The following is a 17,319-nucleotide window of genomic DNA, read 5'->3' on the forward strand; positions in this document are numbered from 1 at the left end:
TATCAGACACATAGCTGAACCCAATTTGTTGGGAGAAGAGTCAACACAGCTTTTGTAAAGGGAAATCATGCCTCACCAATCTATTAGAATTCTTTAAAGCGATCCACAAACATCTGGACAATGGAGATCCAGTGGATATAGTATATATGGACTTTCAGAAAGCCTTTGACAAAGTCCCTCAGCAAAAGCTCTTAAGCAAAGTAAGCAGTCATGGGATAAGAGGGAAGGTCCTCTCATGGATCAGTAATTCGTTAAAAGAAAGAAAACAAAAAGGTAGAAATGCACGGTCAGTTTTCCGAATGGAGAGAGGTAAATAGTGATGTCCTCCAGGGATCTGTACTGGGACCAGTGCTGTTCAACATATTCATAAGTGATCTGAAAAGAGGGGTAAACAGTGAGGTGCCAAAATTTGCAGACAATACAAAATTACCCAAGATAGTTAAGTCCAAAGCAGACTGCAAAGAGTTACAAAGGCATCTCACAAAACTGGGTGACTGGGCAACAAAAATGACAGATGCAATTCAATGTTGATAAATGCAAAGTAATGCACATTGGAAAACATAATTCCAGCTATACATACGGAGGAGGACCGGAATATCATACAAGAAGATCTGCATGACCTTGTAAACTGGAGTAATAGAAATGGGATGAAATTTAATAGTGCAACGTGTAAGGTCATGCATTCAGGGACTAACAACAAGAATTTTTGCTATAAGCTGGGCACTTATCAGTTGGAAGCAACAGAGGAGGAGAAAGACCTGGGAGTAGTGGCTGATCACAGGAAAACTATGAGCTGTCAATGTGATGCGTCCATGAAAAAGACTAATACAGCCCTAGGATACATCAGGCGAGGTATTTCCAGTAGAGACAGGGAAGTGTTAGTACTATTATACAAGGCACTGGTGAGTCCTCATCTGGAATACCGTGTGCAGTTCTGGTCTCCCATGTTTAAGAAAGATTAATTCAAAGTGTAACAGGTGCAGAGAAGGGCTACTAAAATGATCTGAGGAATGGAAAATCTATCTCATGAGAGGGGACGCAAAGAGCTTGACTTGTTTAGCCTAACCAAAAGAAGTCTGAGGAGCAGGGCCGGCTCTAGGCACCAGCAAAACAAGCAGGTGTTTGGGGCAGCACATTTCTAGGGGCGGCGTTCCGGCACTGGCCATGCCACCGCTAGAAATGCGCCCCCCACCGCCCCAGCTCACCTCCGTTCCACCTGCTCCCTTCAGCGTGCTGCCGCCGCTCCACTTCTCCCCACTCCCTCCCAGGCTTGCCGTGCACGAAACAGCTGTTTCGCGCGGCAAGCCTGGAGGGAGGGAGGAGAAGCCGAGTGGCGGCACACTCGGGGGAGGCAGTGGTGATGGAGTGGAGGCAAGCTGGGGCAGGGAGTGGTTCCTCTACCCCCCCGTTACTTCCTGCGCTCCCCCCCCCGCTCACCTCCGCTCCGCCTGCTCCCCTGAATGCGCTGCCTCTCCGTCGCCTGAGAGGGAGGGGGGAGAAGCGGAGCGGCAGCATGTTCAGGGGAGCAGGCAGAGCGGAGGTGAGCTAGGTTGGGGGGTTGTGGGGGGAGCCGCAGGAAGCAATGGGGGGGGGGAAATGCGGCACGCCTGGGGGAGGAGGTGGGGCCAGGGATTTGGGGAAGGGGTTGGGAAGGGGTGGAGTTGGGGCGGAGCCGGGGGGGTGGGGGGGGGCACAAAAAAACGGGGGTGTCCAAAAATCCTAGAGCCGGCCCTGCTGAGGGGAGATACAATTGCTCTCTATAAATACATCAGAGGGATAAATACCAGGGAGGGAGAGGAGTTATTTAAATTAAGCACCAATGTGGACTCAAGAACAAATGGCTATAAATGGCCATCAACAAATTTGGGCTTCAAATTAGGTGAAGGTTTCTAACTGTCAGAGGAGTGAAGTTCTGGAACAGCCTTCCAAGTGGAGCAGTGGGAGCAAAAATCCTAACTGGCTTCCAGACTGAACTGGATTAGTTTATGGAGGGGATGGTAGGGTGGCACTGCCTATAATGGGTTTTGCTCATAGCAAAAATCCCCAATGGCTGGAGACAGGGCCGTAGATGGGGATGGTTATGAGTTACTACAGAGAATTCTCTCTCAGGTGTCTGCCTAATGGTTCTTGAGTACATTCTCAGGATCTAACTGATCACCATATTTGGGGTTGGGAAGGACTTTTCCCCTGGGTAAGATTGGCGAGATCCTGGGGGGTTTTTTTGCCTTCCTCTGCATCATGGAGCACAGATCACTTACAGTTTAAATGAGTGTAAATGGTGAATTATCTGTAACATGAAGTCTTTAAACCATGATTTGAGGAGTTCAGTAACTCAGCCTGAGGTTAGAGATCTGTTACAGGAGTGGGTGGTTGAGGTTCTGTGGCCTGCAATGTGCAAGTCAGACTAGATGATCACAATGGTCCCTTCTGGCCTTAAAGTCTATGATCTAAATTAACTGTTACCACTCAAGAAAGTGATCTTGGAGTCATTGTGGACTGTTCTCTGAAAACAGCTTTATTCACTGCTGCTGTCCATTGAGCAGATAACAGAATGTTAAAACCATTATGAAAGAGATAGATAAGAGAGAAAATATAATAATGCCACTGTATAAATCCATGGTACACCCACAGCTTGAATACTGACTGTAGTTCTGGTTGCCTTATCTCTTCACATAACGCACAGTCAACCTGTGGAACTCTTTGCCAGAGGATGTTGGAAAGGCCAAAACAATAATAGGGTTCAAAAAGGAATTAGATAAGATCATGGAAGACAGGTCTATCCATGGCTATTAGCCAAAATGATGATGGATGCAACCCCATACTCAGGGTGTCCCTAGCCTCTGATTGCCAGAAGCTGGGAGTGGATGACAGGGGATGGATCACTCAATGATTGTCTGTTCTGTTCATTCCCTCTGAAGCACCTGGCATGGCCACTTTTGGAAGACAGAATACTGGGCTAGATGGACCACTGGTCTGACCCAGTATGGCCGTTCTTATTTTAATCTCTATATTATATATTTGTATTACTCCCCTCTGTGCTAGGTGCTGTACAAATGTAGAACAAAAAGCAAATAGTTCTCTTAAAAAAGAAGAAGTTTTGTTTTAGAAATATGAAGTCCACATGTTTATTTCACACCATCCGGTACTAGAAACATTTGTGTTTGAAAATGTGGGCCTCAATACCCGGTAAGCCTTCTATAATTCTTAATAAAAACTATATAGGAGTGAATGGAGTATCTTCAAGCACACTGACTTTTTTTAAAACTATATCTATTATTTATTTTGCAAACTGCAACTTCAATATCTCAGGTGAGAGCCAATGACTGAAATCTACAAGTAATTTCAGTTTCTTATTCAGGACCAGTTTTTGCCATCGGTATCAGTGCTGAGTAGTACCTTATTCCACAACCAATCCCCCTCCACTCTTTGACATTTACAGGGCCAAATAGTCCCTTAGAAAGCACACACTTCCCCCACCCCCTGTAAAGAGAACCACTCACAAGCACCTGAGAGCAGAATTTGACCCACAATGTTAGAAAATTTCTATCATGCTGTTTCTCTCTCATTGTTCCATTCTTTAGATCAGTGGTGGGCAACCTGTGGTCTGCAGGCCACACGTGGCCCGTTAGGGTAATCTGCTGGTGGACTGCGAGACAGTTTGTTTACATTGACTGTCCGCAGTCACGGCCACCTGCAGCTCCCAGTGGCCACAGTTTGCCATTCCCGGCCAATGAGAGCTGCGGGAAGCGGCAGCCAGCACGTCCCTGCGGCCCGCACATCCCCTGTGGCCCACGCTGCTACATTGCCAGGCGTAACTACATTGCCAGGACAAACTGGGGATAGGGAAAGGTAGTGCTAAGGACACTCTCAATGTCCTCCCACCTCTTCCTGGCCATCTACACAAGGAGGGGGGATAACCAACCAGCTCTGTGGAGCCTATTTCTCCTTGTACATAGGAAGTGTTGGTACAGTGCATCAGTGCAAGGGAGTATGATATGGCCCTAACCTAAGAAGATCCAAGGGATGTTCAGCATGGATTTTTTTTTCCATTTTAATGCCTGGAAAGGATTAAGTTTAAAAGATCAAAGCAGAATGAGATAAATCGATTATTGGCATACCTTGTGGAGGGAACAGTGCCCTTGGGACTGGATGGGTAAAGTGGATATTGCATTGCCAGTCCATCTGTAGTCTGGGTCTGTAGTCTCAATCTAGCATTGAGTGGGTAGCCTGGAAAACTACACGGCTGAAATGCTGTAAGCAGTGCCAAATGCAGACGGCAGTCTCGTCCATCCTCTGAGGAAGATATATTTGGCCACATCGCCCGAATGTGACACGCTGAAACAAAGGCAGAGTTAGTAATTAAGAGAGCCTACAGTATTTTTCTCCCTGTGCTAAAGGATGGTTAGTCCAGGCCAGTCCAGGTCCAATCCCTCACTGAACAGTGAGGGAAGCTTGCATTACATGATACCCGCTTTGCATAAAGGAGCAGGTTGCTGCAGTGCCAAGGCCAAATTCAATTCTCTGACTTCACTGGGGTTGCAACTGTATAAGCAAGAGCAACACCGAGCTCTGGGTGTCTAATCTGGGATCTTCGCCGGGACAAAAAGAGCTTGGTTTTGCCCAATATTTAAAATAAACATATGAAAGCAAAGCATATGAAAGGAGATACCAGCATTAAATCAAGAGACTAAGGAGGGACTTGTGTTTGGGGAACTAAACTGGGATGTAGAAACTTAGGCTAAATTCCCAGCTCCTTTGTGAATGTGGACAAATTACTTTCCCTTCCAGTACTTCTAGTAATCTTCTGCTTCTGGGGGCATTGGGAGGATACAGTCATTAGCATTTCTGAGGTGCTCAGCTCCTATAACGATGGGTACCCAGACATGCCAGGTAGATTAATCATATTCGCAGAGTTTAAATGACTGAATGATTTTTGTTTAATAACCTGATTTTTTTTCTTTCCAACAAACAGATATTAAAATTATCTGGAGGTATTTACATGGGATTGTGACACCAGAAATTTTTATATCTTAATTGAGATGTTTTATACATTACCTTTTAACACATATTACAGCTTTGGAGGAAGTGTGGGCTAATGGAACAGGCATTAGGCTAGGAGTTAGGAGATCCAGGTGCTAGCCCTGATTTGTCACTGCCCTTAGGTAAATCGCTAAACCATTCTGTGCCTTTGTTTTACCTCCTACTTTTTATTTGTCTTGTCTCTTTAGAGCATAAAATCTTCAGGGCATGGACTAGGCATCTGTACAGCTCCTTACATGGTAGAGTTTCAGTATCAGCTGGGGCCTCTAAGATCTATTTTGTAATACAAATACGGAATAATATATTCACAGGGTTAAATTCTGTTCTTACATACACCTGCACAAATCCCAGTATGCACATGCCAACCTCTTCTGAACAGCACATATACATAATGAATGTAAACTAAATCTGTCCCTTGATGCGGTTTGTCTTTCTTATGACCTTAAATCACCACAAAACCATAAGCTTTCCTAAGGTTTCCCCGTAGGACCTCATAGTATCTGCCCCTAGTTCTCTTTACCTCCAGCGCCCTCTTATACTTCTAAAATGGATCTAGTCTAACCTCAGAGTGACTCAACAGAAATACCTCTGCATCTCTATGTAAGATGACTCAACAGAAAAGTCATGCATCTTCATTCAGGATCCTAGAATCTGCCTCCCTGTTACACTCCCATTGGGCTTGTATTGCATCTAAATTTTAATGGCCTTTTTTTTTTTTTAATAACTCCTTCAGCTGCTGCCACTGTCTAGGATCCGTGCTACAGTACCTTGGGATCCCAGAGAGTTAGGCTGTAAGGGGAGCCTTTTTACATTGAGCATTCCCACTCCCTCACCATGGCACTTTCTGCTGCTCCATGAAGTTAGAGTCATATTAGGGAATAGCTCAGGAGAGTCCTGCAGTCTCCTGGCTGAAGGTCAGTTACTTCACGCCTGTGCTTGTGGGCAGGGATGGCTTTAAGCGACCTTTGCACTTCCTTTGTTCTGTGGCCATGGAGAGGGCTGCCAACACCCAGCGTTAGCGCACTGTCAGGAATGGTTTAACGTATGCTTTGCTTCCCATGGCCAAACATGAGCCCTAGGAAACAGAAGAGCCACAATGTAATATACTCCAGCCAAGTCAAGGCTGATTCCCCACTCTGGCACTTCGAGTGCAGAAGGTGGGGGCCCGCAAGGATTTTAAAAATTAATACTGGCCACTCCAGGCTGGTATTAAGCTCCCAAGGCCACAGCTTCTCTCTGACCTTGGATTGGTAGATGCTGACACCACCCAGGTGCAAACTCCCCCACCTCCCCTTTTGAGAACCCAGGAAGGAACACTTGGGAATTTCTTCCTGTGGGGTACCCTCAAGCCCTTTCACACACCCTCCAGGAAAGAGCTGAGAAAAAAGCAAAGGAAATCAGCTGTTGCCACCAGCTAATTAAATAACATGTACACAAACCTCTTAGGAACACAAGAACCCAATCCTGTTCTTAAAAAGGTAAATTTTATTAAACCCCAAAAGAAAGGAAATACATTTGGAACTAAGGCTTTTTGCTAGATCTTAAAAGAAACAATTACAAAAATTAAGCATCAAGATAGCTCTCTTGACGTTCAGCTTAAAGGTTACAAGCAAAACAAAAGCATCTAGGGTTAGTACAGAAGAGTCCACAAACCTTACAGAAAATAAAAGAAATAAACCTAATTGAGTCTCTCTAAACATTCCCTGTCCCAATGAATCCTTCTAGGTATGGATGATGAATTTTCATACCTGGTTCAAACTTTACACCACATTCCAGCTGCCCCCGTCTCTTCAGCCCAGAGAGAACAACAGAGAGACAAAGGGAAAGCTTTTTTCCCATTTAAAAAAGTTCTAGCCCTCCCATAGGCTCTTTTGGTCAGGTGCCCACTCCCTTTTCTTTACCTGGGGGACTTTTTAACCCTTTACAGGTAAAGCAAGCAGCCACCAAGAGGGACATTTTAGCTAACTGGGTGTCCATAAAAGGTAGCTCCCACTCCCTTAATTTATCACACCCTCACTCCAGCCCTATGCCTGGCTCAGGAAACAGGGCCACTGTACAGCTTTTTACCCCAGCTCCGCATCAGCTAGGGAAGCCCTCTGTGCGAGGGTATTCCTAGGGGGTCATTTCTGCCCATTGAAAAGCCCCTTTATGCTGCTACACTGGTGTAAATGGGCCTAAGCAGGACTGAAAATCAGACCCTATATGTCTAGGGTAGCTTTCTATAGCTCATCATCACCCCACCTTGGAACCTTCTGCTATCTAGGGCCAAGGCCAGGGAGACGTCAGTAGTCTATGATAGAGGAAGGTTACTTGTAAGTGGCCAGATCCTAGTCCTTACTCTGGCTTCTTTGTCCTGCATTTGTGATGTAAACATCTGTAAATCCATCTTCTGAGAAGTGAAAGACTCCGCCAGCTGTATCCTGTAGGGGAATCCCTGGGTGATGTAGAACTGCTGTACTGACTCCTATGCCAGCACACTATCCCAGTCCTTTGCCTTAAGCCCTGACAGTCTACTGCTGAGATTGAACCTGCATCCTTCCATCAGTTTCTTTTGATGCTTCTTTAAACATATACACTCCAAATTATTCCACAGGCAAACCACTGGTGTATGTAAACTGGAAACATCAGACATACCGTCTTATGAATGGAATCTATAATTTCATGCCAGAAGTTTTCAATGCCATGACAATCCCCTAGCATGAATAAAAAGTTTCCTTCCAACAGTTTTACACACATAACAAAGCTCTGTTCTTGATGGGAACAGTTTATGTAATCTCTTTAGAAATAAATAAGCCTTCTGCTGAAAGTTAAATGACACTATAATTTTCTTGACGTTTATAGACTTCATTTCATCCTGCTCACATGTAGCTGTCTGAGCCAGATGTAAGCCAGGATGTGAATGAGCTCTCCCCTGCCTTCCACTGACGAACTGGGACAACGAACTGGACTTCAGGAGCAGACTGTATTTGCATCAACACACCTACTTTGCTTAGGTGATCAGCAGATAGACCTGCTTTGCCAAAGTGATCAATTTTGGCTGCTTTGGGTTAAAATTCACTTTAGTCTTGGACACGGGCAATGAAATGTTATTTTTACTGTATGACTAAACAGCTGAACTGTATTTAATATGCCCTAATCAAGGGGGTCACCCTAACTTTAACCTCACTTGCTAAGAAGGAGATAGTGATACCAAATCTGACTGAAAATCAGAAGGGGTGTGGACTCTGCTGAAAGGGTACTAGACACAATTTGACCTGTCTAGTGTTTAAAGACAGAGCTGCTCAGGTTCAGTTGAGTATTCTTGTTTCTATTCAGTAACTGCAGTGCTTGAACCAGAATAGTGTTGCAGTGAAAGATAACCCAGAGGCTATAGCAGCAGTGGGTTTCCCCATTACCTGGTGCAGTCCCTCAGAACAGGGCTAAGTGGTAGAACCTCAGAACATGGGATCACAGCAGCAGCCATGAGCATTATGCAGCAGCAAAGACAACAATAGTGGTGAGCAGCAGGACCAGAGGCATGGCTCAACCACACCCCCCTCCTTCAGAGTTGGGAGGTGAACTCACATGAACACACCTTGGACAACTAGCTGTGAGTGGGTGTAGGACCAGGAGCCTGGAACCAGAGTCCAGGTCAGAACCAGAGGCAGAGATCAGAGTCAGGGTTAGGGTGACCAGATCGTAAGAGCGAAATATTAGGACACATTGGGCGAGCGGGGCGAGGAGAAGAGACAAACACGGGTGCACAGCCCTGATCGGAGCCAGAGGCACACTGGTCCGCCTGGCCCTGTGCTACCAGCATGCCCCTTCCTGTTGGGGGTGGGCCCATGCTGCGCCACACAGCTCCCCTGCCCAGCAGCCCCTGGATCCACTATGCCCAGAGCCCCCCTACAACCCTTCCACCACAAATGCACAGTGCTGTGCACACACACCCCTGCCCAGTGCCCCCTGCCCACAGCCCCACCACAGCTGCCCAGCACCCCACACAGAACCCCCCACTCACTAGTTTCCCAGTACACACAGATTTCCCCTCCCTCCCATCCTTCCTCCCAGTGACCTTCCCCACAGCCCCACCACCACAACTACACAATGCCCCACCCAAACCCCCACTGCCCAGTGCCCTGACACACACAAATCTCCCCCACTTCCCAGCACACCCCAACAGGGCCCCACTGTCTAGCACCCCAAAACACACAAACCTCCCCCACTGCCCAGCGCCCTCCACACCCTCACAGCCCAGCACCCCCTCCCCCAACTCCTAGATACTCACCATCACACCCAGCCCCCTTCCCTGGCCGCACTCACCAGCCCTGCTGGGAGGTCTCTGGCTCCTAGGGTGAGAGCGGCAAGGGGGGTCTCCAGACTCTCCACATGCTGCACCCGCCACAAGTGCAAGCTCCGTGGCTCCCATTGGCCGGGAAAAGTGCCAATGGAAGCTGCTGGAGCCCCCCCCCACCGTAAGAGCCAGAGGGACCTGCTGGGGGGCAAGGTGGGTAGTCCCGGCGGTGCTTACCTGGGGCGGCTCCCGTCCCGGGAAGCATCCGGCAGGCAGGTCCCTCTGGCTCCTAGGGTCACGGGTTGGGTTGGGTTGGGTTGGGTGGGAGGGGCCGAGGGCTCTCTGCCCGCTCCCAGCACCTGCACGTGTAGCTCCTTCAGCACGTGTAGCCCCTTCAGCACGTGGCGCTCCTGCCAGCGGGCGGGCGGTGGGAGCTGCCCCAGGAAGCGGTGAGCGGGGGTGCCGCAGCTGCGGTCTGGATGGTCCCGATATCGGGACAAAGGGCGTCCCGACCGATGTAAGGTCGGGACGCGGGACAAGTCCCCTAAAATCGGGAATGTCCCGATAAAATCAGGACGTCTGGTCACCCTAGTCAGGGTAGGGCATAGGAGCAGGGACCTGCACTGAGGCAGGAACTGGGAACAGATGGGGTCTGGGATAAGAAGGACACAAACAGCCAGGCAGGCAGGGCTCAGGAGTCAGGCAAGTAAGCAGCATGCATAGTAACAGCCAGCCAAGGATTCATCAGGTTCACTTAAGAAAAGGAGTACTTGTAGCACCTTAGAGACTAACCAATTTATTTGAGCATAAGCTTTCGTGAGCTACAGCTCACTTCATCGGATGCATTCAGTGGAAAATACAGAAGACGTTTTTATACACACAAACCATGAAAAAATTTGTGATTATCACTACAAAAGGTTTTCTCTCCCCCCACCCCACTCTCCTGCTGGTAATAGCTTATGTAAAGTGATCACTCTCCTTACAATGTGTATGATAATCAAGGTGGGCCATTTTCAGCACAAATCCAGGTTTTCTTCCCCCCCCCGGGGGGGGAGAAAACCTGGAGGGGGGAGAGAAAACCTTTTGTAGTGATAATCACCCATTTTTTCATGGTTTGTGTGTATAAAAACGTCTTCTGTATTTTCCACAGTATGCATCCGATGAAGTGAGCTGTAGCTCACGAAAGCTTATGCTCAAATAAATTGGTTAGTCTCTAAGGTGCCACAAGTACTCCTTTTCTTTTTGCAGATACAGACTAACACGGCTGCTACTCTGAAAAAAAAAAAAAAAAGAGAGTGTTCAGTTAGTTGAGGGAAAAAAATCATACTTAAAGTCCATCCCCTGCAAAAAGAGAACAAGTTAAAAAGAGAGGTGGAGAAATCTACTCCATTTGCTTTACTTACCTCCCTCCCACTTCTAGTTTAGTGTGGGAAAAAAAGTAAAAAATAAAGTAAAATGGGAGAATGCTCTCCCCGTGGAAAAGGGTGAAAGCAGCCTGAGAAACTGGCTTTCTTCTCCCTTCCCTTAAAAACAAAACACCATACTAACCGTAAGACCAGAGAAGAGACTAAAGAGTAAGAAAAGTAGTATCCCAAAAACTTTATAAAAAAAACTTAAGATTTTTTTATTTTGCCTGAATGAAACAAGTTTTCCAATCCAGTCAAACAAACCAAAATACTCATTTTCTTTTCAAATGTTTGTGATTTTTTTTTTTTTTTGCAACCAAGTCTAACTACTTACATAAGAATCCTCTATGGAAAAATGAGAAAACAGACACCAACTACAGGGTGGGTTTCTCCTTTTCTTCTGTTAATTTCCCTTATCCTGAAAAAGAGACTTAAATACTTTTCCATAGGGGAGATTTGTTGGTAGTGCTCTCTTAAACCTGTGAGACTCCATTTTGAATCAAGTGGAGGATGCTGATTGGCCAGAATCTGTTAGGGGTGGGTTTAAGAAGCTATAAAGTCTGCTTCAAGCAGTAGGGACTCATTGCAGTCTGGAAGTTGATTTTAGTAAGAATTCTACTGTGTTGAGAAGCTGTTGTCAATATGGGAGCTTAACTAGGCAGAGGCCTACTCCAGACCAGCTGCTCGGGTTTCACGCCATTTTGGAAGCTTAGACTTGTTAGAAGCTTGTTCTGACTCTGTGGCATTGATTCCAGTTAAGTAGATCAGTTTATTTAGAGCCATGCTACAGCTCTGAGGAGGTTATGTCAGCATGGGAGTTTAATATAACTCAGGAGCCTACTTCAGATTGGGAATGTGTTAGAACTCAGAAACATGGTCTAGCTTGGAGGTTTTTAGCTCAGAAGCTTGCTACAGCCTCAGAGTTCAGTTTAACTTTGGAGCCAGATCTAGTTTTAGGTATTTATTCTAGTTGAAGGTTGCAATTAAGGGCCTGCCTGCCTTTAATTAAGGGATTTGTTAAGGGACATTTATTTCTGATGAATCTGCTATTTGAATTTTATAATTTAAAATTAACATACTTCTTAGTATCCTAAATTACAAACCACTTATTTTCTACAACTTTAATAGACATATTCTCCTTATTTCCCCTACAGTCTATGACCTACAGCACACAAGCCACAAATACAGTGTGACACATGAAACCCCACAATGCTGACTTTTGCGGTCACTGTTCAGATTAGATTCTCACGTAAAGTGCCTACAAGTTACCATGGGGACCACTAAAAGTTGTACATGTGCTAACACATCTTGCACAGCTAGAGACTCAGGCCCAGATCCACAAAGGGTCCTAACTTCATTTAAATGGATCTGGGCCTCAGTGACTTGAACTTCTCACTCAACAGTAACTCATTGAGTCTTCTTGTCCAGAAGCCAGGGAAACAACAACAGAAACAGCAAAAAACACTTATGTATTTTCTTGATTCTACTCTGAAGATGACCTCCTCTGCACTAAAGGTCTTGTTTGCAGCACAGAAGGCTACGTCTTTCATGCCATTTGAAAGTCTGTAGTGAGTTAAATAGAGCAAACACAGTGTTAAATAGGAAATGGCACAGCAGAATGAAAGAGAAACTAGAAGGTACAGGCCAGAAGAAGGGCAGTGTTGTGCTGGAGGGGGGCTCTTGGAATCTTCACAGATAACCCTTTTTCACATTTTGTCACCAAGTAAAGGGAGGAGGGTCTGTGTGACTTACTTCTTGAGTTCACTTGCTCTCTTCATGCTGCTAAATCACCCCTGGCACAGTTAATCTATGGCAGGAGATCATAAAACTGGAGAGCAAATTACTTGGCTTCATAATGGACCAGATTGCAGCAAGTGCACTTATTTTCCCATTTCCCTCCCACCCGGTCTGTGAAGTCGGCTGAAGCAGTTCTTGTGAAGCCAGATGAAAATTTCCAGCTGTATCTTGAAATAAATGGGGAGCTGGTGGAGCTGTGTGAGGATGTTGGTGCTGTGATAGTGTTCCAACTTTTCCTTTTAACGCACACAAGAAGCTCTTACTGTTGTTACGAGGAACTACTACGGACTGAGTCCAACAGTCTCTTCATTGACAACATACTGACCAAATAGACAAAGAAAAGTATTATCGTCCTCATTTCACAGTTGGGGCGCAGAAAGAGATTAAGTGACTTGCCCAAGGTCCTAATGTGCATAGCAAGAGAAGAAATTAAAAGCTCAGTCCAGTGTCTGAACCACAAGCCGCCTTCTCTTACTACCACATGAGGAAGCTTTCTAAGGCCAACTTGCAGGAAAACTATTAAAGCAGGAATAAAACTGACCTTGTTTAAAAAAAAAAAAAAAGGGTGCAAACAACAAAAGTCTTAATAAACACCATCTTGGCAGTCTCAAAGCCAGGCTTATTCTGTCACTAGAGAGGCCATCTGTGTCATTATTGCCTTTCACTTTCATATATTGACTTCAATTTTCTCATTTTTATGTAAGACCTGGGTAGGCTCAGAATACAGTGTTCATCATCGGGGACAAGAAAACAACACAGTAACAGAGGTTGCAGTTGGAGTGGTTTCAAGTGCTTAAGTAACCTTCTGGGAAATGGTAAGAGCTGCTCCAGTCAATTACAAGTATTAGTCCAGGCTTCCTTTCAGCTATAGAGAAAGATTGTAAACCCTCCAGCTCCTCCCTTCGTATTAACAGTTTGCTAGGACAACCACGGCATCGCACACTTGTCTTTCATGATCTTTCAATTAATTGTGAGTGTTTTGCAAATGAAAGGACCAGCTCCAGAAGCTTGTTTTCCAGTTCTGTGATGGCCAGGTCCCTGTTTATAGCCAAATGAAGAGGGACAGACCATTTTAGGCAAATAAGGGCTCCAGAGCCAAAGCTATACTGAGTGCGGGAAAGGAGATAGTGGGGAAGGAGTTGCACTATGATAATGTGCTGCTGGAGCCATTATACTGGTGCAGGATAGGATTGGGCATATGGCTCCAGCTTCAGAAATGCTGGGGGGCAGAAGGGGTTCAATTTGTTGCAACTTTGGAAAGATGTAATCTGTAAATCCCCATGGTGCTATTGTGTGACCCTGGGAATCAAGGCCGGATTTATCCTTCCACCCTGCCCAGCCAGTCCACCCTTGGGGTGCTGAGCAGGCTCAGTGGTGCTAGCAGCAACCTCTTTCCATGATAAGGGAGTACAGACAGCCAAACCATAGCTGCCTTCTATGCATGAGCAATTGGGGAGAGGAAGGGCTCCAGGTATCCTTGTCCACCCCCGTACACTCATCATTAGGACTGTAACATTTAGATAGTATCATATTATTACAGAGTAACCAACCTAGTAGATGGGGGGGAGTGGTTGATGTGATATATCTGGACTTTAGCAAGGCTTTTGACACAGTTCCACACAACATTCTCATAAGCAACCTAAGGAAATATGGTCGAGATAGAATTACTGAGAAGCGGGTACAGAACTGGTTTGAAAGACCATATTGAAGAGCAGTTATCAATGGCTCGCTCTCAAACTAGGAGGGCATATCTGGGGGGCTTGCAGGAATCTCTTGTAAGTTCATATTGTTCATTATTTTCCTTAATAACTTGGATGATGGAATGGAAACTATGCTTATAAAATTAGCAGATGACGCCAAGCTGGGAAGGGTTGCAAGCACTTTGAGGATAGAATCAAAATTCAAAACAACCTTGACACATTAGAGAATTGGTCTGAAATCAATGAGATGAAATTCAGTAAAGGCAAGTGCAGAGTACTACACTTAGGAAAGAAAAACCAAATGCACAACTACAAAATGGGGACTAACTGGCTAGGCGGTAGTACTGCAGAAAAGGATCTGAGGGTTATAGTGTATTACAGATTGAATGAGTCAACAGTGTGCTACTGTTGCAAAAGAGACAAATATCAGTCTGTGATATATTAACAGGAGTGTCATAAGCAAGACACAGGAGGTAATTGTCCACCCAATTGTGTGATGGCTCATCTGGAGTACTGTGTTGACTTTTGGGCACCACATTGTAAGAAAGATGGGAACAAACTGAAAAGAGTCCAGAGGAGAGCAACAAAATAAGAGGTTTAGAAAATATGATTTATGAAGAAAGGTTGAAAGAATGGGGCATGTTTAATGTAGAGAAGGGAAGGCTGAGAGAGGACATGGTAACAATTTTCAAATTTGTTAAAGGTTGTTTCTGAAGAGGACAGTGTCACTTCTCCATGTCCATCGAGAGTAGAACAAGAAGTAATTGGCTTAATTTGCAACAAGGAAGATTTAGGTTAAATATTAGGAAAAACTTTCAAACTGTAAGGATAGTTAAGTACAGGAATAGGTTACCAAGGGAGGTTGTGAAATCGCCATCATTGGAAGTTTTTAAGAACAGGTTAGACAAACATCTGTCATGGATGATCTAAGTATACTTGGTCCTGCCTCAGTGCAGGGGATGAACTAGATCAGTGTTTCTCAACTACCAGTCTGTGGACTGGTGCCGATCCCTGAGATCTCCTAACACAGTTTAGGAAAGCAGCAAGCCGGTCCCTGGTGTTAAAAAGATTGTGAAACACTGAACTAGATGACTTCTCAAAGCCCCTTTCAACTCAACATTCTTCTGATTCTGTGTCGACAGTCTGCCCAAATCTGTTAATCAACACTCATGGGAAGTACATATTTAAGAGGGATCTCTGCTTATGAGAGTAATGCTAACATGAATAGCGGGGAGAAAGGGTGTTTAAGCAAGGAACCAGCAGTTAGGAGTTCTAGATTCTTTTCCCCATAACTACACAGTGAATCACAGTCAAATCACCTAGCTCCACATTTTCCAATTTGGGTGCATCGCTTCTGGCACCTAAGGAAAGATACTTAGAAGTGCTGAAGTGTTCTCCTTTTGTCAAGTGCTCTGAGATCCTCAGATGAAAGCTATTAATGTAAATGTAAGGTATTATTGTTTGTGATGTGTAAGCTAATCAGAGGACAACATATTCCTTTGCACTATGGCTGCCATCTGAAATGTACATCATATCTAAGGTGGGAAATGTCAAACTAGAAATGGATTTTCAAGGTAATCTGAAAAATTTCTGATCCTTTTTGAAATTTCACAAAATGTGTAAAAACCTAGAAACATGCAACATGAATTGGCAAAAAAATTGGCACTAAATTTTGCTCAATGCCTACTTTGCTTCAGTCTTCTCACAAAAAAATAACATTTGACCAGATGACTGGTGAAGTTACCACTGACAGAAAAGGGGAAAGGGTGCAGATCAGGATATATAAAGGATATGCCAGGAATCTTCTGATCAATTTGAATGAATTCGAATCAGTGGGACCAGATGCTATTCACCTGAGGATACTGAAGGAATTAGCTGAAGAAATCTCAGAGCCACTGGCAATAATATTTGCAAACTCGTGGATGACAGGAGAGGTCCCAGAAAACTGGAGAAGGACTAATGTAGTGTCCATTTTTAAAAAAGGGGAAAAAGAAGGAGCTGGGGAACTATAGACCAGTCAGCCTGACTTCGATACCTGGGAAGCTATTAAAACAATGTATAAAACATTCAGTTTACAAATACCTGGAGGATCACTAGCAGCCAGCATGGATTTACCAAGAACAAATCATGCCAAACCAGCTTGATATCCTTCTTTGACAGGGTAACTGGTTTGGTGGATAGGGGGAATGCAGTGGACATAATATATTTGGACTTCAGCAAGGTTTTTGACACAGTCCCACATGACATTCTGATAGATAAGCTCGAGAAATACGGGCATGGCAGAACTACCCTTAAGTGGATATATAATTTGTTAAACAACGACAAACAAAGAATAACTATTAATGGAATTATGTCTGATTGTAGGGATGTCTCAAGTGGGGTTCCACAGGGATCTTTTCTGGGTCTGGTGTTGTTTAACATCTTTATTAATGACCTGGATGTAGGGATAGAGGGCATACTGATCAAATTTGTAGATGACACAAACCTGGGGTGGGGGGTTGCCAACATTTTGGATGATAGAGCTAAAATTCAGAGGGATCTTGATAAATTGGAGAACTGGGCTATGGACAATAAAATGAAATTCAACAAAGACAAATGTAAGTGCTACACTTAGGGATGGACAAATGAACAAATACAGAATGGGGGATAACTGTCTTGGCAGCACCACTGCTGAGAAGGATCTGGGAGTTGTGGTGGATCACAACCTCAACATGAGTCAGCAGTGCAATGCTGTTGCAAAAAAAGCAAATGCAATTTTAGGTTGCATTAACAGAAGCATAGCATGCAAGTCATGGGAGGTGATAGTACTGCTCTACTTGGCTCTGGTGAGGCCTCTGCTGGAGTACTGTGTCCAATTTTGGTCACCAATGTATAGAAAGGATGTAGAGAAACTGGAAAGGATCCAAAGATATGAGACCAAGATGTTCAAAGGGATGGAATGCAAGTCATATGAGCAAAGGCTGAAGGAACTGGGTACGTTTAGTTTGGAAAAGAGGAGATTAAGGGGGGACATGATAGCGGTCTTCAAATACTTAAAAAGCTGCCTTAAAAAAGATGGAGAAAAGTTGTTCTATCTTGTCATAGAGGGCAGGACAAGAGGCAA

This window comes from Natator depressus, chromosome 1 (genome assembly GCF_965152275.1).
Source record: "Natator depressus isolate rNatDep1 chromosome 1, rNatDep2.hap1, whole genome shotgun sequence".
NCBI lineage: Eukaryota > Metazoa > Chordata > Testudines > Cheloniidae > Natator > Natator depressus.